The sequence below is a fragment of the Marmota monax genome, unplaced genomic scaffold, assembly GCF_021218885.2.
Source record: "Marmota monax isolate L192 unplaced genomic scaffold, Marmota_monax_Labrador192_F-V1.1 WCK01_AAM20220418_F8-fsc00019, whole genome shotgun sequence".
Classification (NCBI taxonomy): Eukaryota; Metazoa; Chordata; class Mammalia; order Rodentia; family Sciuridae; genus Marmota; species Marmota monax.
In genome coordinates this window covers 17256889-17282963 of record NW_026695242.1, presented here as the reverse complement: position 1 = coordinate 17282963, position 26075 = coordinate 17256889, and the positions used below count along the sequence as shown (strand labels likewise).

The 26075-nt window shown below is 34.3% G+C and overlaps 1 protein-coding gene across 3 annotated transcripts in view; it reads right to left on the bottom strand.

Moving 5' to 3' along the window:
- Positions 1-26075, bottom strand: part of Ank3 (ankyrin 3) — a 639364-nt gene that overhangs the window by 472388 nt on the left and 140901 nt on the right. The window lies entirely within an intron of this gene.

The following is a 26075-nucleotide window of genomic DNA, read 5'->3' as shown; positions in this document are numbered from 1 at the left end:
ATAAAAAATTTCCTTTCTTCCTTTTTCTAAAATTCCACTACAGTCTTATGGAGAGAGAGAGAGAGAGAGAGAGAGAGAGAGAGAGAGAGAGAGAGAGAGAGATCTAGTGATTTTACAGCTTGCTTATAGAAGCTGGCAGTTTAAGTACTAAAAATATCCCCAATACCACCACAGTACCCGGCTTTCACTTAACTTCTTTCCTAAAAATAACTCCCAGACTCCCCAGAGTACCCCTGAAAGTGTGGCTGGAGAGAAAGTTTCACTGCTTATGAGACTAGACTATGACTTTGGCAAAAGAGGGGGCTCTTTGGGGAAGGAAAAATCAGGTTGTCACAGCACCCAGGCAGGCTCCCCCCAAAAGCGAAATTGGGCATGACTATGCTTAGATGAAAAGTAAAGCAGAGACCTTTCTTCAAATACAGGTGACTAAATTTTTGCTTTACTTATGAGGAGTCTTTTAAAGAGCAGGAAGAGTTACTCATGGGGCCCTTCCATTAATGAGGCGAAAAACAAAATCCACTTCCTTGGGACTGAGCGTCTATAGACTAGCGTGCTCTTCATTTGTAAACACATTTGTGTTCTATTTAGGAATATGGCAATTGAGCCAAGAAACATCCTCTCACTTCCCCTCATACTTGTGAACACCACACACCCATTACCAACTGTTTGGCTGTGATTTTGTCTTTAATCTTTTCTCCCCTTCCTGTGAAATTTGGTCTCATTTGACAGTGCTCACAGGGAGGGGGCCAGTGATACCAAGAGTCCCCACCTCAGGAACTCTTTGGTTCTCCTGTTGTGTCTGAAGTCACACCTCACAGCTACAATAGCAGAAATTTACCAAACTCCACCTGAATCCTCCTTAGTTTGGGGACAGCATTCTCTCAAAACATCAGTCCACAACATGAAAAAATGAGGAAATATTGGAATTGGCTATACTCTCTCTTATAAGCAGAATTGTTTTGTCTTGTAGTTGTGCTAAATACACACACATATATAAATATCAAATATCTTTTACATATATATATATATATATATACACACACACACACACATATACATATCCTGTGTGTGTGTGTGTGTATATATACATAGAGAGAGAGAGATAGTATACAAGGGACTGTGTGTGTGTGTATTTATATATATACATACATATATAATCTTGTAGTTTTATAAAGTTACAAAATGTCATAATGCCTCCTAGCAAGCAGGGAAATCACACAAAGAAATCCAGAGCCATTTTTTATCTGTAAAGTACATTCTGATCTCAGGACACTGAGAGTAATAAATGCATATTCTATCCATGAGTCTTTGAGTGGAGAATTAAAACAATTACATGCAGAGAATAGCACCAGAATGTGAAGTTTGTGCTTTCAGCCTTTGAAACCTCACCTTTCTAAAGGCTGAGATTCCCATCAGTCCTTCACCAACTCATTCATTCAAACAGTTGAAGCCCACTCATCACCAGGCGGAGGCTGGAAACACTACATTTCCTTTTTACTTATTTTAATGAATGATGTTTAAAACTGTGGGGGCTGGAAAATGTCAGGTGATAACACGGAGGTAATTTATACCCATATGCCCAACATGATTCAGCTTACCCTTCGGTTGGCTTTGTAGCTTTCACTGGAACCAAGAATATAATAAGTAAGCCTTCTAGAAAAAAAAATGTCCTGTTTTAAATAGTCCACAAGGGACTGTGCTGTTTATATTACTTAAAAATCTTATGAAACTAAGAAACACAGACTTGAACTACAGTGATATACATTTTTTTTACTTTTCCTATGGGCAGGAACAAAATGTCTGACCACATTCCAGGTTGGCAAGGCTATGGGGAAACAAGATCTGCATGTGTTACTGATGAGAAATATGGGATAAAATGGGAGATACTCTGTGGAGGAAACTTGGCAATATCTATAAATGTACAGTGTATGTACATTCTGCCCCCATATTTTCATTTCTAGGAAAACACATGGACACGTGCATGAAGATACATGTGTAAGCTATTTACTGCAGCAGTGTTTGGAAGAGATTGGAAATAGGCCAGAAGTCCACCAGTAGGTGAGTTGTTAAAGTATTTAAGTAAAGTAAGTGCTTCCATATACTGGCTTGATCTTTAGAGAAGAATAAGGCATCAATTTTGTGGGGAAAAAATCACATCCAGGAAAAAATATGGACAGTCTCTGTACCGTGTGGCTTCAACCAATCTTGGATCAAAAATATTGGGGGAAAATGTATTATGTCTGTACCAAACATATACAGACTATTTTTCTTGTCATTATACCCTAAACAATACAGTATAACTACTATTTATATAATATTTCAGTTAGCTTTTCTTTGGTGTGGCCAAATACACGACAATAACAATATAGAAGAGGAAATGTTTATTTGGGGCTCATGGTTTTAGAGGTCTCAGTCCACAGACAGTCAACTTCATTGCTCTGGGTTCAAAGTGAGGTAGAACATCACAGAAAAAGGGCTCATGGAGGTAAGCTGCCCAGCTCATGGCAGGGAGAGAGATGGAAGGAAGGTGCCACAGGGAAGATGCACCCGTCCAGGGCACACTCTCAGTGACCCACCTTCTTCAGCCATGCCCAACTTCCTATAGTTATCACCCAGTTAGTCCATTCAAACTAGGTTACAACCCTCACAACCCAATCATTTCATGCTGAATATTCCTGCATTAACAGGAGCTTTCCGGGGGTGGAGGAGGTCACCTCATACCCAAACCATAACATATAGTGCTTACATTGTATTAGGTTTTATAAGTAATTTAGAAATGATTTAAAGTATGTAAGAAGATACATGTAGGTTATATGCAAATACTATGTCATTTTATATTGTTCATCCACAGATTTTGGTATTATAGGGGGTCTTGGAATTTCCTGTAGTACCTATGTATACCTATACATATAAACACACACACGCACACACATGCACACACAACAGGCACACACACACAACCACACACACACATATACATAGACTATCTCTGTAAAGGAAGTGGTAATAAAGATGGTCTCCTGAGAGAAGGATTTGTTTGTGACTGGATATATACCCACTATTCATCCATTTTGATTTTCATATCATGTACAGGATTACTAATATTAAAATATGTTTTTTGAAATCTCAAAATTTTTTCTAAAATTTCCAATTGTTAATTCCTGACATGTAAATTCCATTTTCTCACAATGGCTATCTTTTTTCATACACCTAATGGAAAGTATCAAATCCTTCAAAATTCAGCTCAAATTCCAACTCTTGCATAGACCTTTTCCTAGCCATTCTGTCCAAATCAATTCTTATCTCTAAATTTCTATAGGATATAGAGGCTATGCCTCAATTTTCCTTAATATGCTACTTGGTTCTTGGTCATCATTGCTTAACTTCCCATTCTTTCATAAGAATGTAAACTTCTTGACAGGAAAGATGATTGCGAATGGAAGAGGGCAGTGTCTATATCTCTCTCCTTTGCTTGCTACAGTGCAAAGCAGAGAGTAGGCTCTAGATGCTAACAGGTTGTGTGCCCAGATGATTTCAGAATGCCAGACATACCATGTAAATGGCACCCTATAAGAGGAAAACCAGAGATTGAGTCAGCCATCAATAAATATCCATATACTGTGCTAAGAGCTCAGTCAATGTGTCCTGGCAGGAAAGAATATTAGTCTTGTCATATTTCAACCAGCTTGGAGATACAACCTTTTAATTTAATGAACTGATTATGATACTACTGTATGAAATTTAGAATTAGGATACAGTGACAATGTCTGAGAAGTAAAGAAGAGTAATGAAAAAATGGTTACAAAATTCAAAATGTATAAAATAATTTAACATTCTCATTGGCCAACCCTGCCACTTTTCTGCTTTCTTTAGGGCCTCAGGTGAAACATTGCTTTCCATTTTTCTCCCAGATTTAATCATCATTAATAATCTTCAACTCTGACAAGTTAACAGATTCTTCCTTTGAAAGATATGACTTTGCACTGAACTTCAAGTTATCTTAAAACTGGCAGTTACAAATATGAAAATATTATTAGTCAACTCACTCTAAAGTGACAGACTTGGAGTTTAATCTAAAATAACACTTGAAAATGCCAAAAATGATGCAAGGTAAATAAGTTCTAAATACTTTTCTCATTTATAAGGCTGTCTTGATCTTTCTGTTTGTGTTAAGCTATAATATTGCTTGACCTAGAACATTTAAAGAAGCTGAAATATCCATTATGAATATTTACAAATTTCTATATTGCTTAGTCACAACAAATTAGATTTTAACACAAGTCTCAAGGAATTTTGTGGTAGATGTGTATTATTTGATTTATTAGTAATATAAACATATAGAGAATAGATTTTGTGTGTGTGTGTGTGTGTGTGTGTGTGTGTGATGTCGGGGATGGAACTCAGGGCCTTGTACACGGTAGGCAAACCTTCTACCACTGAGCTACACCCCCAATCCCATAGATAATATTTTTGAAAAGGTAAGAAAGTGCCATGGAAATTTTGTCCCCACTTGATTTCTCCATAGAACCTTCTCGTAATTGATCAACAAAGACTAATGCTTTAAAAAGATTAAATAACTATATCCTTAAACATATAAAATATACAAAATATGAAAATTAATATCACAATGAATTGTGATTAAAAAAAAGCTAGAGTGCTTTTAGAAAGACGTGATCATAAACATCAGATGGAATGGGAGGGAGGAAAAGGACACTAAATAATACAAGGATGTAGGAGACAATAGAAAAGTGAGACTGGAGAAGCAGCAGTCTCAGAGAGGATCTGTCCAGGATGACAACTTCATCTTGTGTTTCAGCTGCCAGTCACTGGTCTTTTATTGAACTAAATGATTTTTGGAAGTACTTCCAAAACTGAAGTTGTATGGTTGAAGTTGTATGGTTCTAAGTCAAGTGAAGAAAAAATAGTTCTAGGTTACTAGAATTTCTGGCCAATTTGGGGTTAGCATGTTTTAATTACAAAACATGGAGAAAAACAAACATACTTAAATATATATATATATATATATATTTAAACATATATAAAACATACTTACAGAACTCAAGTTTGTAAGTATGATAGAATTGTTCTTATGATTCTTTCAAGGGATTGAAAGATGGATTACTTAGCCTAAAACATTCAAGTCAAAGTAAAGAATACAGTGTATCTAGACAGGACTCACAAGATCAAAAGCTCAGCTAGTGGATATAGGGATAGGAAGGATAGTAGAGTGAATCAGACATTATTACCCTATGTGCATATATGATCATTCTACATCATGTACAACCAGAAGAATGAGAAGTTACATTCCATTTATGTAGGATGTGTCAAAATGCATTCTATGTTATGTGTAACTAATTAGAACAACAACAACAAACAAACAAACAAAAAATGCTCAGGGGCCAGGGTTGTGGCTCAGTGGCAGAGCACTTGCCTAGAACGTGTGAGGCACTGGGTTGGATTCTTAGCACAATGTATAAATAAATAAAAATAAAGGTCTATCAACAACTAAAAATAAATTAAAAAAAAAAGCTCAGGATAGACAAAGGAGAGCATTATAAATTAGGAACTGGTTACATGATACTTGTTTTCTCAAATTAAGAACACTGCACAATATTACCTTAGTTTATTTCATTAAAATTACATAATTGTCACTATCCTAAATCTGTTTACCATTATCCACTCATGAGATGATGCTATAATGAGTTTTTATAAAGAGGCCTCGGGCCAAAGGTGCTATGAGATAACAGGTGCTGCCAACCAAAGTGCTGATCCCCACCACCTCTTCCAGAAAGCAAGGCTGCCCTGCAGAAGGCAGAAGACACACACATCTAACAACTCCTTCTATAATTTATCAAGTGTTTCCACATTTATCATTTTAGTTACCATGCAATCTTATCACAGTCAATTATTCTATTTCCACCCTTCTGAAAGCAGTTGCATAAGTTTACAGTTTATCTCTAGAAGGAAGAGGATCCAAAGAAATGACCATCTATTTAAAATGCTAAGACAAATACAAGGAGCTTGGGGCAACTTCAGAGTAAATTATCACATTCCAGTTTATCCTGTTCTGATTGTAACAGCAATAAATAACATTCCCTTCTATTCAACTGCCCTATTTATCACTGCACTATCTTCATTTACTTCAGGCACATGACAAGCAATTGAGCTTAATTTTTGCAATGCAAGAGATAGAGCACACAGAGGTGGAACAATAATTACATAAGTGAAATCACATACAATAAATATTCACATAAATAAAATATCAAAAAAGGGTACAACATCAGGCCACATTATTTAACAGATCCTCCCACAGCACTGCCCAGTGCCAAGTGATGTTTTAACTCACCTAAGCTCCTTACAACCTTATATGGTGGACAACAGAACCCCAGTTTATAGGCAATAACACTAAGTCATACAAAGATAAAATAATTTGCTCAACGTCACACAATTTTGGTGAATCCAGGCCTCCATTACCTCCACTGCCTCTTTGTGGTCATCTTCCTTGTTGGTTTTCTTAAGCAAGTTCTTTTGCAGTTAAATCAGAAAATAAATATAGGAAAAGCAGAGGTGAGTGCCCTTATGAAGTTTATGAAAATGTGTTTACATATAGGGCAAGCAAAAGACAAGTACTTATCTTTTCCAATTTTAAAAAACATTATTCAACTCCATCTTAGGAACCACAGGCAATACTGGGGGCAGGGGTCATCTTGACATCACAGCCCTAGCCTTTATTAAACTTCTAAGAAAAAACCAGAACTAATTTTCTTTTAGTAGAAATTATTAGTTAAAATTGCAAGGCACATTATGAAGTCAAACAACAACAAGTGCTGGCGAGGATGTGGGGAAAAGGGTACACTTGTACATTGCTGGTGGGACTGCAGATTGGTGCAGCCAATTTGGAAAGCAGTATGGAGATTTCTTGGAAAGCTGGGAATGGAACCACCATTTGACCCAGCTATTCCCCTTCTTGGTCTATTCCCTAAAGACCTAAAAAGAGCATGCTACAGGGACACTGCTACATCGATGTTCATAGCAGCACAATTCACAATAGCAAGACTGTGGAACCAACCTAGATGCCCTTCAATAGACGAATGGATAAAAAAAAATGTGGCATTTATACACAATGGAGTATTACTCTGCATTAAAAAATGACAAAATCATAGAATTTGCAGGAAAATGGATGGCATTAGAGCAGATTATGCTAAGTGAAGCTAGCCAATTCCTAAAAAACAAATGCCAAATGTCTTCTTTGATATAAGGAGAGTAACTAAGATCAGAGTAGGGACGAAGAGCAGGAGAAGATTAACATTTAACAGGGATGAGAGGTGGGAGGGAAAGGGAGAGAGAAGGGAAATTGCACGGTAATGGAAGGAGACCCTCAGGGTTATACAGTGGAGGGGGTAGAGAGAGAGGAGGGGAGGGGAGGGGAGAGGTGGGGAGGGGGGAGGATGGGAAAGGCAGCGGAGCACAACAGACACTAGTATGGCAATATGTAAATCAATGGATGTGTAACTGATGTGATTCTGCAATCTGTGTATGGGGTGAAGGTGGGAGTTCATAACCCACTTGAATCAAAGTGTGGAATATGATATGTCAAGAAATTTGTAATGTTTTGAACAACCCACAATAAAAAATTAAAAAAAAAATTGCAAGGCACTGCAAAGGGAACACAACAAGTTTAAAATGACATAATGGACACCATTTGCTCTGAGGACAGGCTCTTATTATTTTCTCCCAAAGAGGAAAATTTTCTCAAGTATTTGAAAACATCGACAGAGGACATTTACAACAGTCAACAATAATACACGGTTTCAGGAAATGTCAAACTATCTGTTTAATATAATCAATGAGTCTCAAACCCATTCAAACCCATGTTTACCTATCTCCCAAATAACTTTAAATCAGATAGTTCAAAATAAGGGCTACACCAATCCCCAAAAGACAAATGCCAAATGTTTTCTCTGATATAAGGTGATTGACTCATAGAGGGGTACGGAGGGGGAGCATGGGAGGAATAGACCAACTCTAGATAGGGCAGAGGGATAGGAAGGAAAGGGAGGGGGCAGGAGGTTAGCAAGGATGGTGGAATGTGATGGACATCATTATCCAAAGTACATGTATGAAAACATGAATTATATACAAACAGAGATATGAAAAATTGTGCTCTATATGTGTAATAAGAATTTCAATGCATTCCACTGTCATGTATTTAAAAAATAAAATCAATTAAAAAAAATAAGGGCTACAGGGCTGGGGCTGTACCTCAGTGGTAAAGCACTGGGTTCATTCCTCAGCACCTCATAAAAATAAATAAATAAAGATATTGTATCCATCTATAACCAAAAATAAATAAATAAATAAGGGCTACACTTTAATTTATTAATATCTTTCACTTACAGACTTAAGTAGTTAAATATATTATACTAGTTACCACTGGTTGTAATAATTTATCCATCCATTTCTCAAATATAATTCATTCTTAAGGTATTGTAGGATTATTGTGGTTTCATAATTATAAACCGAAGAACAGGCTCACATTCACAATCTCATCTAATTCTTACAACAATCTTATGAGGTAATCAAGGCATGTTATCTTGTTCTCCATTTTTATGGATAGGCAAACTGCAGTTGAAAGAATTCAGGACAGTCTATAATAAGAATTTAAAGCTTCTGCTTACTTAATCCACAACATTATCCCTTAAGCCCAATCATATAACAAAAAGTATAATTGTCAAATTCTCGAATTGCATTATCATGGGCATTTCCAAGTCCCAAAGAATATTAAGGAAAAGAACAAGTCCTTATGAATACTTGGTTTAGAATAGAAGAATTCTTCAGCCATCCAAATTAATCGCATACTGCCCACATATAAGTGAGAGAGAAAAACTCATTTCTCTCTCTCACTACACACTGTCTCTCTCTCTCTCTCTTCACCATCATGTTGACTAGAATGTACACAAAAACACCATGATTTTTCAGGAGAAATTATATTTCATGAATCTGAAACACGAACACTGAAATAGGTTTCCAAAGCTATAGTTTAAAACATTAATAATTAATATTTAGCTTCCTATTTATGAATCAATAACTTTACACCAGGGATAAATGTTGCTATAGTATTCAGACTATTAATTTACTATAGTTTAATATCTTATTTTAATACCTTGCTCTTCAAGAGTGTAAATACTATAATAACAACATTTTTCTTATAACTGATGTTATGTGTTGTTTAAAGACCAAGTCCCTTATTTCTATACTGAGGGGGGCGCATAACATGTATCCCTAATGTTCACAATTAGTAGAACTGATGCTTATAACACATATTAAACTTACTGAAGCACTTAACTATATTCTATACACAAAATACTAGGCAATTTTGCCATTTAGCTTAGATTCTATTGAGAATAATCATTTATTATAAGTTGAGGAGAAATCAAATTTTTATCATAAATGACATTTGGAAATAAAAATGAAAGAGAAGATCCAAACAGTACATGTATAGAATCTTCAGATAACATTTTGATAAAGACCTATCCTATGAACTGCCTTTAATGTGGGCTGGACAGTTGATTGAAAGCTGTGAATTCTTTATGGGGTCACTAGGTGGCATATTACTCTGGGATGTCTGCACAGGTACTTGTAAGGAACCTGTCACCAAGCAAGAGGAGAGAACATGGGACACCTCAGAGAAACAAGCAAGAACACGCACTGTGCTTTCACAAAGAAGCTTTTTTCTGTTGAAGTGAATGAGAATTTCTCAGACTAAAAGGACAGATGCTTTGTGATTTACCATCATATGAAAAACAAAATTATTGTCCTAAAAGTCAACAGTAAATAATGTGTGAATCATACCACTTTTTCTTTTGTAGTAATTTTAGGATTATAAAAACATTCTATTCACACACTGTATATCTATTATAAGTATTACATCTCATGAAAATATAATATTTTATGTTATAAAATATTTAAATATCTTGGAAATAAATAGACTTGATTAAAGTAATACACACAAACAGCTTTTGATCTTATCATTAAGATTCCTTTCCCATAAGTAGAAATGAGAGACATTTACTATGTGATTTTCCTTTCAAATATGTATATAGGTAAGTCTGAAAATTTTCAAACTAATGTGCCAAAATTTTATAAAAAGAAAGAAAAAATACATATACTTAGAATTCTTTAAAAAGTATAAAAAGGGTTAAACTTTTGAAAAAGTCTAAAACATTAAACATTTTAAAAATGTTTACATAGCTTTTTCTTTTTTCTTTTTTATATTTTCTGCTACTTCTATGAACAAACTGTATACTTAAATTCTTAAAATTCATTAAATTACACAAAGAGATAAATATAAAACAAAAGCCCAACAAAAATAGAAGAAGGTAAAGATATAAAAATAAGCATTTTAAGTTCCCAATTATGTTTCCACATTTTGTATCCAACAGAGGCATGAACACAAGCATGCTACGGCATCTTTGAAGAAATCATTGCTATAATGATTTTATATCATAATGTTGTGGAGTTTTCATAAGTTGGCACAGTGTTTTCCTGCTTCTACTTCATTTCTTCGTCATACACTAGACACTATACCTTTTGAATCTCTGCTGAACATATTGACCATATCATTCCAAAAGTCATCGAATTTCTCTTCAGAAGCGAAGGTTACATCACTCCAATATATCTGCATTTAGGGAAAGGCTTAGTAGTATTCTTCTTAGGAATTTTCAATATGCAGAAGTTAAACATTTTTTATTCTTTAATTATATATTTTATCAATAGCATGATTCTAGTGTTCCTTGCAATATATCACCCCTTAAGATGGCTGGTTTGGATTCTTGTCTTTTCAACTTAATAATATTTAATATATGATTTCAGAAAATGAATGTTCAAGGGTATTTAACACTGTCATTTTTAAGTTTGATTTTATTTTTAATTAAAGTTTAATTTACTTTTAATTGACACATCACAATTGTACCTGTTAATGAATTACAATGTGATCGATATCTTGATACATGTACACATTGTGAAATGATCAAATCAGGGAAATTAGCAAACCCATCACTTACAATATTTGTCATGAGTTTGCCACTTTTAAGCATATAATACATTATTGCTAACTATTGTCACCCTATTGTACAATAGAACATCACACCTGTGTCTCCTAACTGTAACTTAACAATGCTGTAATATTTTTGAACTACAGATTGAAAGTGAAAATGTATGGACAATACATTCAATCACATATTGAAATTACAACTATAATTTTTTAAAAAAATCAGAATCAGACTGAAAGAAAAGTAAAAGTCTATTGTTGATTAAAAGATATTTACTGAAGGAATTAAAGTGAGAGTCAACTAATTTCAAAGTCATTCAACAGTGTTTCTATTCCAGGTCTTATTTGCAAATTTAAATTGTTGCACACTGCTGAACTTTTAGTTACCATTTACAAAGCAAACTGAAAAATAATTGAAAAGAAGATACACATAGTTCATATGTTATTTTCATTTGGTTAAACTTGAAGAAGAATATTCTAAAATGAAATACAACTTTTAAAATTATAATTTAGCAGTGCAGTATTATAACATATAGCCAAAATTTAATACAGTTCAATTTTGAATTTTAGTCATGAAAATACACACTATGAGTTTTGAATTTTTATTTGAAAAATTAATTATTCACTACTATATTTAATCATATCTAAGATGCCATTTTATCATGCCATGTAACACTTTTAACCTAGCACAAGGAAAGAAAAATATTTTCAAATCATTACATGATTATGACATTAAATTTCAAATTTTTTCTTCTTGAAAAATTATTAACTTGTTTATACTTAGACTGTAATCATCTGTGACCTTTATGCACACAGAAAACAGGAAAATGTAAATAAAGTAAACTGGTTAAAGTATCTCAGAACTTCATCAAGGGTCCTACTCTTCCAAATCTATCAATGCCTGGACTTCAAGTCATCAATGCCTATTTTCACACATGAGATCAAGCACTGTGCCATCAAGATGGTAGGTGATGCAGCATTTCTCAAAGTGATGCACAACAACTGTTTACAGGATTTTCTTCCAACCCAGTCTGCAAATTCTTCCACAAAGATCCTTAAATAGCATGCTGACTGAAATTTTGAAGTATCACAGTCATAGTATCTAGAATAACAACCAAGTTTGCACACACGCAAGCAATGACAGCTACCTCAAAGCTACTTGATTGATTGTAAAGGTGTACCCCAATCCTAGAGACATTAAAATGTGTAAACAGCTATGTTGCTTAGAACTGAGAAAGTTTGAAATTCATATTCATTTCTTGTTGATGTGCAATTAGAAATAGGAGTCCTCAGCCATCTCCTATCCTAAAATTATAAAATGTAAGCTAATTTTTGTAGCTCTCGAGTAAGTATTTAATAAGATCGAGTGCATAACACTTTGTAAATATCCATGCTAAGATTTCACAAGCAACTAAAATATACATATGTTAGGTTTCAACAAAACGCTTTTATTACAACAATAAATATAAACATCACCAGCTTTAATGTCGTATGTATAATTACAAAATATAAGCATATGATTTTTTAAGGATCTTGGACACCTTGTGAATTTGGTATGGCATTTTAACAAAAATAAATCTACTCACTACTATCATTCATGTATCAGCCATGAATTCTAAATATGTGAGATCTGAGCTGTTTGTAAGAACCTAGTTTGTTGTAGAAACCTGAAAAGTTGATGTATATACCAATAAGTTGTAGGAGCTGAATTATTTAGCTAAATCTACTAAACCAGGTATTTCTGCCTCCTTTACTTTGCGATAGTACCAACTGATAAATTACAACGATTAAAATTGAACTGCACTGCCCTGCCAGAATGGAAAACTTCCTTACTACAGGGAAATACTAAAGGGCAGAAAAGAAGAAATTAGGCTTTGGATTCCAATAGTCTGAAACCCTGGTCATTCCATACACCCAGTGATTGGGAGAGTGCAGACACTTTTTCTACATTGATTTTGATCACTAGTGAAATGATGAAAAAAAGATTTCAGTGGTTTGTTGCAGGACTTAACAAGAAAATGAAGTGACTTGGGCAAATCTCCCTCCTATATTTAGCACATAGCAGGGATTCCAAAAATGTTAATTTTGCCTTCCATTTTTCTGAAACATTTGAGTCAAAATATATATTTAATAAAATAAATAACCTGCCATATATTTACTAATTTGAAAATCCAAACTTCCTCAAGCATTATTCAGAATTCTTCCAGCTATATGGCTACTATATTCCTTTTATTACTTAAAATCATCTATTCCAGGACTGGGGATGTGGCTCAATGTATGCCATCCCAACATAGTAAAAATACAGCAACAATAACAACAACAAAATACAAAATTCATCAGAAGGCAGTGCCTTTAGGAACATGATATACACGGAGTTCATCAAACAATTCTTCTAATGGGCTTTGCCTTGGGCATGGAGAAAAGAGGCAAGTGAAATCTGAAACCAGTACTTGAAAAATCAAATGTGTGAAAAAAAATTGAAAACTAATAGAAAGATATTAGATTAACATTGACCACAGCGGTTCCCTATACGGGAACTCAGGTCTACTGTTCTTCTCAGCAATAACTGATGAAGTAGCCACCCTTTTATAACAGCTCAAAGCAGAGGTTCCAACCTGAAGTTCAGGAGTCTGTGCTGGTTGGTTGATTGCTTGATTCTTTTTTTTTTTTAAGAGACTTTTTAAAAATATTTTTTTAGTTATGTTATATATTATTTTTATGTGGTGCTGAGGATTGGACCCAGTGCCTCACACATGCTAGGCAAGCACTCTACCACTGAGCCACAACCTCAGCCCCAGTTGTTTGATTCTTGATTTGTTCCACAACATGTTTTTAAACTATATAAATTTCTATAGTCCACTATCAAAAGATTTCATGTAGAAATTTGGATTTCTAGCTTTTCTTGAATAATCATGAAATCTGACAACACAGACCTCAATTTATTCAGTTATAGTTCTTCTTTGGCATTTTATTTATATCAGCCTGCCACTCTGGTTAGAAACAAGCACTCTTCAGAAAGCTTTTTCATATGAATAGCAGGCCGCATACACACAAACATACATCTTTAAATCTATGTCTTTATTGGTCTTAGTAGTTAGGCTTTTTATTTTTTTACACATATCACCCTTTCCAAACTGCATTACACAGAGCCCTTTCTCTGAACAATAGATTACTTAAAACCATCTATTCCAGGACTGGGGATGTGGCTCAATGTAGTTGTCAAAAGTAGTTGACCTGTGAGATGACAATATCCCCAAGAGTAGGAACAATGCAATGCTCATGGAGCCCTGTACATTGTGGTTCACCTTAAATGCAGGTAATCACAGGTAATTCTGACAGGCTCCAGGAAAGGCCCTTGGGGTGAAATCCCAAACCTTTCATGGTTGTAGCATCTCTTTACAAATTGTATCTGCTAACTGCTGATCAATTCTAAGACTGTGAGGCCCATAACTGCAGTGGTATGAGGTTTTTGTAGGCCAAAGTTAAAAGGAGCAAATGATCATATTTTATAACAGATAAGAAGCCCAAGGGCTGGAGTTGTGGCTCAGTGGTAGAGTGCTCACCTGAATACATGAGGCACTGGGTTCGATTCCCAGTACCACATAAATGTAAAATAAAGATTTTTTTTAAAAAAAAGAAGAAGAAGAAGCCCAAAACAACCAAGATCTTTGTTTTAAAAATCCAGGGCTGGAGGGGTAGTTTAATAGGAAAATGCTTGCCAAGCATTCATGAGATACTGGGTTTAATCCTTAGCATCACCATCACAATGACTAAACAGTTTAAAATTTACCTGGTAGATACAAACACCTTTAATTCTATGTCAAGGTACACTTCAAAGAGGACTTTCTCTATATCTGTCTATGAGAAAATTTATTTTTCTGATTAAATCAATCACACTTTACCATTCACTTTTGTTGTATTATCTTGATAGTTACATAAAGTTTTATAATCAGTATATACTTTGTAGAAAGTATATGTTATGATATAGCACCGTAATGAGTAGATATACATGTATCATGTGAGATACTAAAAAGCTTTAGAGAAAAAATTATTTAGAAATGGAAGTATAAAATAGTTTCTAAGTTGATTCTCTCAGCAGTAATATTCTCAACTTTTCCATTTTGTATTTCTTTAATTTAAAATAGGACCCAAGTACCAAGTCCTTACTGAAGTGGGTAGGAAACAAAGAGAAATAATGATAAGAAAGAAAATTATAAAATTTTTCAGTTATATGTAAACTTAAAGCAATAAATTTTAAGAAAACATTTAGATAAGGAGTCTACATTGGAGTGGAATGTATCCTATTAGAATGTAAATTATACAACTATCTAGTTATAAATTAATTTAAAATAGGGAAAAATTTAAAAGTATTGAGATAAAGACTACTTTGTATTTTTAATCTGATAACCAAAGACAGACTTTGATAGCTCTCTGTAATAGTTAATTCTTAACATTTAATCTTGTAACACTTCATGACCAGAAAGTACTCTATGGGGTAACACCAGTTTGTATCAATGGATTTGCAATAATTTGACCTGATTGCATCTTTCAGTGGTTACTCAACCACTAAAAAAAGGAAGAAACACTAGAAACCACACCACTCATAGGAGATCTAAGAACCTGGTATCTTGGAGATTTTCCCATGTCATATGAAAGACAAATGAGTTCATGAGTAATCACCTGTCCAATACTTTTCCCTTTCCTTTATGTCTATTACTGAGCAAGGCAGTTACAAATTGTTTATTTTGATGTCAACCTTCTCCCTATTATGATCATGTATTCAATAGCTTGGTAGCTTGTAATGGAAATTCCCAGAACAGCAATTCACGGTTTTGGGGTTTTTTTGTTTGTTTGTTTGTTTGTTTGTTTGTTTTTTGGTTTTGTACCAGGGATTAAACCCAGGAGTCCTTAATGACTGTTGTTTGGGGCCTCATTAATTTGCTAAGACTGACTTTAAACTTGGAATCCTTCTGCCTCAGCCTCCCAAGCCATTGGGATTATAGGTATGTACCACCCAGCTAGCAATTCACCTTTTCATGACCAAAAAATCGGATCCAAATAGTAAGGGCCTGACTGGTTCAAAATATCTTTGTAACACTGCCCAGGAGTGTTCTTTCATCCCAGATAATTAAAAGAGAAACAACTAGGAATGAGAAACCACACACAAAAACGACATACAAGGCATATACGTTAAGCCTGCAAAGTACTTATCTCTGGAAGAAATCTTAAACCAGATGTAACTAAGCACACGACCTATTTTCTATGCTGGTATAAATTTCTCTCCTCTGGACTACTGATCTTCTGTCTCATGCACTCTATTCTAGAATAGTCAATGTTTTGTGTTAGGAACGTAACAGGAATTGCTGTCAACTCAGTTCTGCTCCTGTTTAAAGTTCATATTTCAAGCACAAAATCCCAACCAGAAATGATACCACACTGTTTCACTTTTTTTTTTTTTTTCAGAAGCTCTGGGATATACCTGATGCCATTCAAGTTCACCTGGGATTCCTCTCTCTATTTACATTAGATTAGTGTCTCTGGCCTTCTCCACATATTCCTTCCTGCTATCCCCATCTCTCCATGATATACACAAATGCTCACCATAGTTTACCTAGAAAGCTTCCAAAAGTATATATATGACTGCATGAGTAGTAAAATATTAAAATATTAACATAACAGAAATGAAACTATAAAAACTTATCAGGAAAACTGTTGGCAGTTCCTCAATAATTTAAACATAGGATTAGTATATGACCAGCATTTCTACTACTAAGAATCAAATCCATATTAATGGAGTTTTTGTTCAAAGAAGCCTCATCTATGAATATTCACTGAAGCTCTGTTTACAACATCCAAAAGGTAGAAACAACCTAAATATACATCAACAGGTGACTGAAAGAACAAAGCATAGAATAGTCATACAGTGGAATGTTTGTTTAAAAAAAAAGAATAAAGTACTGATATGCATGACAACATGAACAGACATTGAAAATGTGCTGAAAGAGAAGCTAAGAACAAAAGTACAATGTTGTAGGCTGGAGCGGTAGCTCAGTGGCAGAGCATTTGCCTAGCATGTGTGAGGCACTGGGTTCAATCCTCAGCACCACATAAGAAATAAATAAAGGCATTCTGTCCATCTACAACATTTTTAAAAAGTACAATGTTGTATGATTCCATTCATATGAAATAGCAAGAAGAGGCAAATCTGTGGGGGAAAAAAGGAGATTAGTAGTTGCCAGAGCCTCGGGGGAGAAAGGAATCAGGAGTTTTGTTTCAGGCTTCTCTTTGGGGTATGAAAAATGTAGAATGTGTCAGTTGTACATTGTGTATATAGTTAATGGAACTGAACTTTAAAATGGTTACAATGGCAAATTTTATGAGTATTTTGTCACAATAAAAAAGTCAGAATGGTAAACTATCCATGATCTAGATGTAAACAATGCATAAATTATCTCTGATGAAACTTCTATTCCTGGCCTATAAAAACAACCTTAGGTCTTATATTTTAAATTCAGAATGTTTCACTGGGTTGTTTTTAAATATAATAACAGATTGACAATTGAATTCTATGTGAAAGAAAAAAGACTAGGAAATATTCTTTGTTTTCTTTGTACCTCAATTACAAATATAAAAAAATCAGAATGCAAATTTGTAAATAAGATGGCTATACCATCAGAGAGAAAATAATGTTAGAGATGCTGAATAGAAAACAACTATAAAGAAGAGGTTCTCTTAGACCTTTGTATTTCCATCAGCAAACATCCAATAATATGTCAAATCCTACCTATTACTCTTTTGCTTTGAAAATATGACTTCAATATCTTTGGAGAAAGCTGTCTCTTAAAACCCATAAAGGTCATAGCTATCATCGGGATAAACTACATTTCAGATATTAGAAAATGGGGTTTTCAGTTCAATGTAAACACAATGAACATATTTATGTATGTGTGTATAGTTTTTAAATTCCCAAAGATGTGGCAAATTAGGTGTGCGAGTGTATAACAATTTGAAAGAGTTGCCAGGTATTCTGAGCAGACACACTTATGTTTGTGGTTTATAAGCAGTCACACAATTTGTAAATAAGTAAGTGGCAATCAGGAATTCCATATCATCTAATTTTGAATCTCATGTTCCTTCTACCAGACTGTTTCTTGATGATACACTGAAGCCAAGATAAAATCCAAGACTTTGGACCCCCAGGGCATAGTTCTTTTTTTTTTTTTTATACACCCTTTTCCTTCACAAATGGTTAAATAAAGTTGAGTGCCACTGATTCTTACAACACAAATTTAAGAATATACTATGCTGATATACTAAAGTTAATAATCTAAACCTGATATGTACCATCAAAAATCAATGTTACACAAACATACAATGAACTATCCCTGCCAATTTTTATATAATGCAATATGGTCCATAAATTTGTTCCAAAATCAGAATTCCTCTAGGGATAGAGTAAATATATAATTTTCTAAAATAATTCAAATGGTAGTTTTGTAGCAGATTGGAAGACAAATTCCTAATTTGCTTATTAGGCAGGAAGGAAGTCAACATAACAAATTAATTTTACCACGATGAAACACTTTATTTCAATTTATAACAAAAAATGCAAGTTATATTAAAACGTTGAAGATTCTGATTTGGGGAGACAGAACAGTATTTATATCCCCTCCAATTTTTTTCACAGGTAATAAGTGCAAAAACTAATCTTATGCTCATGATGCTTTGAGCGATAATGACAGTAACTCCTCAATGGTGTTTGCCTACTTTTGGGTAAGATCTGCTTCCAAACCTCACCTTCATATTCTAGGTAAGCAAAATTATTCCCCTTTATAGAAATATTCCCTTTTATAGAAATAAGGACTTTGAAAATTATCTTGAATAGCTATTAATTGGTGGTACAAGAATTCTAACTCTGACATATGTGATTCCATCATCTGCCATTGCTAGTTTATCATTGCTAGTGTTTTCCTTTGACCAGGATTAAAATATTTTAAGCCCATGATTAAAACACTTTTAGAAAAATCTCATATTTGAAAGTTACAGTAAGCTTTATAAGTAGAAGATAAAAAATGTGTTGAATAACATTAGCTAGATACAACTATATCAGAATATCTATTATCTAAAAAGAAAAATATAATTGATATATTTATAACTTACACAAGATATCCAAAGTTTATGTCAAAAATCTTTTATACAAAGAAAGGGAGTAGTGTTAAAAACATTATTATCAGGTGAGCTGCTGATTGAAAATTTGTCATTAACTTAAGCAACTAAAATTAATATTTTATAGTTGTTACACTTTAGTAATATAGAGGACATTTCTTCATTTTTGGAGTTTTGTTCAAGTGATCTCCTAAAATAGCAAAATTTTATGAATTACAGTGAAAACTTCTCAAGTAAACTGCTTATGAAAGTTAAAAGCACATATTTCAAACATATTCAAATAAATAAATTCATCAAAAGCCACATGTAGCAATTTTTTTAAAGGATGGAATCTGTGCATTTTTTTTTTTCTTAATAGTAGACAAAGCAGTTGCACAAGGTGAATGCTGCTTAGGGGTCAGAACAGGGAACTTCGAATATCCGAAACTGTTTCCTGAGCTTCCCTATTTGTCCAAAACAACGGATTGAGTGAGTAACCCCACATGTATATAGTAGAAGGAAATCCATTACATTTCTGATAAACATCTCTGAAAGGGCAGTGGAATAGGAATCCATAAAATCATAACTGAAGTTGCATTTGTTTTTAAAAAGAAACTTTGAAGTTACTCATAAATAATTAGTTGAAACCATGATTCACATAATTACCCTGTAATTATACACACACTCTTTTTCATTAATAGTCAGACCACCATGGTTCAGCTTCTTTGTGTATTTTGGCTGACCCTTGTATGTTTAAATGAACAGGGCTGAAAAACAGGGAAACCATCCTTCAAGATAATATAATATCCCAGAGATGTTTCAATTTTGTAAAATGCCAAGGTAAATTATCTAGAGGTGAAATCACTGAATGTAAAGACTGAATAACTTAGCATCATGAAAATGGAAAAAATGCAAGATGTTCCTAGATAAATTATCTGGAGTTTAAGCTTTGTTTCACAGAAATAACTTGGTTTACTGTGATTATTGCTTAGTTTTTCATTAAGTAGACACAAAATGCTGATGTTAAATATGACACAAATGCTCAAAGTGGTGCAGCTATAATCTAAGGCAATGGTTATTTCATAGGCTACCTAAAAGCCATTTCCAAAAATTATCATGCCTAAATATCATATCAAGGTTTATTAAATTTCTGATATATGCTTTGTTTGTATTTCTGTTTTGTCAAATATATTATGTACCAAGGGGAAGAATGATTGTTAAATGGAGACTTGAGAGATGTGTTTTTCTGCAAGAAAATTAAATTAAATTACTCACTATACTTAAATCACAATGGCTAATGGCTAACAGTAAGAAGCACTGAAGGGGAGTAGAATAAATACTAATCATTCACTCACCAAAATTTCACTGGTATCATGTATGCCCAGATGTAACAACTATAAAATATTAATTTTAGTTGCTTAAATTAATGACAAATTCAGGTATCATGTATGCCCAGATGGCTCCCTGAAATATTATCCATTGCCTTCAAAACTCATAAAATATTGGTGGAATTCCCAGAGGAAAAAAGACATTTGAGGATTGTGTGAAGAAATTTTTCAAGTTCATTGCCAATTGGGAGAATCTTATGAGGCCAAGTTCTATTCCCTTCTCAGGACCCAAGCACCATAGAGCCTTTTCCCAAGCATTTCCTCCCTGCTGAAATATCATCTTTCCAGAGTTGACCAATTCCTTGTCCTGACTGGGCATGCCTATCAATCAAGGGTCACCTTTTTAGTGAAGCTTCCCTAGCCACCCTGGTTATATGAACTGTCCCTTCTCTGAGCCCTGGTTTCTCTCCATTGCAGCAGTCTCTTGTGTAATTTTTATATTGACTTTTCACTAATTGTCTGCCTTGTATGTTTATCTGTCTTGTTCTTCATGTATCCCTTGCACTTAGAATAGTAAGCCCCCCAAAACTATTTGTTGAAAGGATAAATAGGAGAGCACTGAGGCCGAACCACAATGATAAAATAAGTCTATCAAAAACTTCAGCTGTATTTTAAAATACATACTGTATTTTTAAAACACATACAGTAAATGCTAGACAGACATACCTCATGGAACACATAAGTTAAGATTGGTGAGTGGGAAGTGAGGGCTGAAAGTACTGAAGCTGTCTATACTGACAGCCTGCATCAGCAAACTCTTTAATTATGTTCCAAGTTTCATAATCTTAACCCTTCTCCTATGTTAAATTATACGAAATTTTGTTTTGTTTTATCGGCACTGTTAAAGCTATCAGTTCATATCTCTATAAATGTCACTGATATCTACAGAAGAGTGTTTTACATATACTTTGATCTTATGATTTCCCCGATGATGGGAAGACCAATGGATTTCAATGACTAGAATTCTAAAGTTAATAGAGGAACCAGGAATTGAAAGAAACTTCTAGATTTTAAGCCACTTAAATGACCATGAAATAAATACAGTATCTTTACAATGATGTGTAACAGAAGAAAAAAGTAAAAACTTTTAAAAATCACGTTGTATGAAAAACAAGAATAAAATGAAATTTTATTAAGATGGATGACAGAGAAAGTCATTTACATGCTAATTGTGCAAAATTAATCATCCCTCACATGATTAACATTATTTTCTTGGCAAGTAGGGACAATGATTCAATCAAATAATAATTTCCTCAAAGTCTATATACTTTCAGAAAGTATAAACCAGAATTATTTTTATGACCTCATCAAATGGTGCTAATCAACAACAACCAAAAAAACTTATAATTTCAGAAACAGTAATCAGGACCAGTTTTTTCTTCTTCTTCTTCTTACCAATAAACAACATTTCAGTACATACACACACACACACACACACACACACACACACAAAGTTTATAAATATCATCTTCAGAACCAAACCATCTAAATATTCAAATTTATTACCCAAACTTTTCCTTTGCCACACTCCTGGAAATAATTTTTCGTATAAGACTGAAAGTTGCATTATGGTCCTTTGATATCGCACCTGGTATAACAGAGTACCATTTTACCTGGAATTTACTAACGACACAAACAAGCTCCTTCCCCCTCACTCCAGCTAACCGCTAACTTGTCACCAGTCCCAGCTCAGAACTCAGTACAGATTCACAATGCATTATCTGAAATCCTGGCAGCCAGAAAAGTGTTAGAATTCAGACATTTTAGATATAAAAAGGTATATTTGAATATTATGGACATCCCCTACAGCACTTGGAGCAGCCTTCCATAAGCAAAGACTTTCCTGTTGCAGCAAAACATACAAATATTCACACTAAGTTGGATAAATAAAGACTATAAATAGCTTCACATAAGGTCAGATCAGGTTTTGCTGCTAATGAGTTCAGGTCGGGTCAGATTTTGCCGTCAAAGAAGTTAAAGAAAATTGTTCAGTTTTTCATTTGTATTTTGCAGTTATGGAGAAGGGATTATATACCTGTGGAATATCAGCACCTTGCTTTCCTTTTGTGCCCAAGGCTGCTAGATATAAGATAAATTTATATCAAGTTTCTTCTGCCTTCTTTCTGACAAAAAATTTGAAGTAAATTTCCAGGTAAACCTACCTGTTTGATTTTTTTTAAAGTAGTATTATATTAAGGGGCTATTATTTAATGAAATTTTGAAATCAAGAAATAATACACCAGATTCTCTCGATCTATTTAGTTCTTCCCTACAAAAAGATAGTTCTGAATGTACAATTAACTTGGGCAAAGACAACATGTAAATTTGCATACTAAAATGAACAAACTCCAATGCAACTCAACAAAATACCATTACTAATTATTGAAGGATGAGTCAAAATTCTGCAGATATGGATGCACAAGACAAGAAATAATTTTAAGTGCCTATTAACTACAAAGCTCATCGCATGTGTGAAAGTAAGAGTAATAAGAATTTTAAGTTAAAAAGGCAAAAATTTTCAAACTTCTAGCAAAATAAGGGTAAGGAGAAAAAAATACTAGATAGCGAGGATAGCAATACATAAGGTGAAATGGAAAAGGATATAAAAGCCACTTGCTAGGGAGTATATCATTAGCCCCTCAACTATAACAAAGCACTGAACACGTGACCACGCTCAGTGAACCATTACTCAAATCGTCCCTCTCACACCAACAAAAGGCTTTCAGAGGTTATTTGCCTACAGAGCAGTAGTGAGCAAATTAAGCAGTGTCCAAACACAGGGATGAAAATTACAAATCAATGTAACTGCCATATGCTCAGAGTATACCAGCTTAGCCTCACCTTAGCAAGGGGGCAGGGGCACTCAGGATACCCTAATCAAAGCCCCAGAAAAGAAGAACACAACCATGGAATTCCAGCACCACTAAGAATAAGGAATGACAATCAGAAATGGACACTCTGTTGACCCTCAAAAAAATGCATTACACATTTGGATAACGAGAGCTGATGAAGAAAAGAAAAAGCACATCTCTCACATAGAAGGTAAGCCCATGAGTATCTGGGAGAGAAGGAAAGAAGGAAGGAGAAGAGAGGGAAGAGCAGTCAGTTAGACAAACCATAAAAACTATCTTAAATAAAGTAAGTTATTTTGTATTCTTAAGATGGAAAGAAAAGTGAACTGAAATGGTAAATTCCCTTTTGTGAAGTTCTCTGGAAAAAAAGCAAGTTCATTGAAATACTATTCATTCCTAGTGGATTCCTGAATATTTAAGTACTTTTCTCTAATTTGCCATGTTTAAAAAAAAAAAAAGAATAAAATACTCAAGGGGCCAAGTCTCAAGCAATCGTTGACAATGAAAATATATATTCTTATTCCAATGAAGCACATGTTCCTACCAGATAGAATCATTGGTACAAAAGAAAAGACCTGGCATTTCATAACGGGTTCTGGCCTTGATACTCTTTGTTAAAGCCTCTTGGTGAACCAAGGACATAAAAGAAATGTTTAGTCCAGACTTCTGGGGATTGTCCTTGTCTTTTTCTCGTCTTATACCATGCCATAACAATACATCCCTGAACTCCATACTCCAAACATACAAACCAATGTTTAGACTCCAAAGTCACACCAGGATCCTCTAAACCTTTCTCTCGTCTCATATGCTCTAACCAGAAGGCTCTTACCCTCTGTCACTTGGGAAACACATATCTTCCTAAAACACCAATTTGATTTCCTCTATCCATCCTTTCCTGACCTCATCCCCCAAATGGAATTTACCACTCTATACTTTATGCCATCAAGAAACCTAAAAACACCTTTACTTGTACCCATAACACTTTCTACAAGTCTGGTTTGATGGAGCTAGTTCTGGCCTGGCAATTGTAGGTTCTCCACAGAACATTTGTTGAATGAATTAAATTAATAGTAAGAACTTGAATCCCTATCATGATTTATTATGCATACCTAAGTTCAGAACCTGGATAGTACACCTTTCTTTGGATGCTATTAAGGACTAAATTTTGTCCAACCCTATAACCCAACTTTTTATATTGAAATCTTAATCCCTGATGTAACCATACTGTATTTGGAGATAAGGCTTTTCAGAGGTAATTAAGGTTAAATAAGGTCATGGGACTGGGGCTCCTGATCCAATAGCATGGGTGGCCTTATAAGAAGAGCAAGAGAGGGATCTCTCTCTCTCCATAGGCACATACTGAGGAAGAGCCTAGTGAGCACATAGCAAAAAGATGACAATCTACAAGAGAGGAACAGAGCCTCCCCAGAACCTGGCACCCTAATTTCAGATTTCTAGTCTCCCTAAGTGTGAGAAAATTAAGTTTTTTTTATTTAAGCCAACAGATGTATGGCCTTTTGTGATGGCACCCCAAGGTGACTAATACAGATGCTAAAGGAAAACAAGCATTAAATGTCTTTTTTTTTTTTTTACATGTTTTCTCAGGTGGCTGGCTAAACCAAGTACTTCTGCGTACAATATTGGGTGGGGTAGTAAGTACTCATCTGTCATTTCTTCTTCAGGATCAGTCACATCGTAGCAAGTTTGAAATTCCACCATGATAACCACTTTTGAGTTTAGGTGCTGTTGTTTTAAAACCTCTTTTGAAAACATGGTCTTACTGATTACTATTATTCCCATCTCATAATATCTTTGGTTACTGTATCATGTATATGATCCCATTTGATTGTTCTGTCCAATAAACAATATTAGGTGAGAAGCAGAACAAGGGTAAAATGCAGGTCCCCTGACATTTAGTAAACCCTCTTCTCATAACTAACATAAAGAGAGATAAGTAGTTATGGGATATATTCATTCTCTCCCTCTCCCTCCCTCCCCCCCCCCGCTCTCTCCCCACCTTTTAAAACAAAAATAGAAATTATTGGAAGAAACATTTCCTGACACCAATTTGAATCTTTATGTTCCTAAGCAAAATACAAAATACTTGCTCTGTACTAATGAAGGAATAATATAATGATTCTACTACATTTATCTTGCTTGCCTACTCAATATTAAACATTTCTCATGAAGGACTTTATAGGCAAATGCCCCAACCATGTGATCTGTTCTGAAAACATTCAATACCAATCTATAATTTTAAAGGCTACTTTGATATATACATTCCTATACAGAGAAGGATTTCACACTAAATTCTGTATTAAAATAGTTCTGCATATAAATAAGAATCTATTTTAAATGCTTGGGGAGTCTGTTGCCACAGAGTTTGGCAGGTTGCGTGTATTTCTCCTCTGAAGTGTTGCATTTGACCACACCTACAAATGCTGCAGTATAGGTCACCTGGAGCACCCAGGAACCTTCTAACTCTTTGGTTAAGAATGTACATATATACATATAATTGATTTTTAAATAAGTGTACATTTATTGAAATAAAAACTTAGACCAATGTATACTTATATACACATTTACTTCAATAACTATGTTAATTTATTTTAAAACCAACAATAAAATATTGTATCTTTT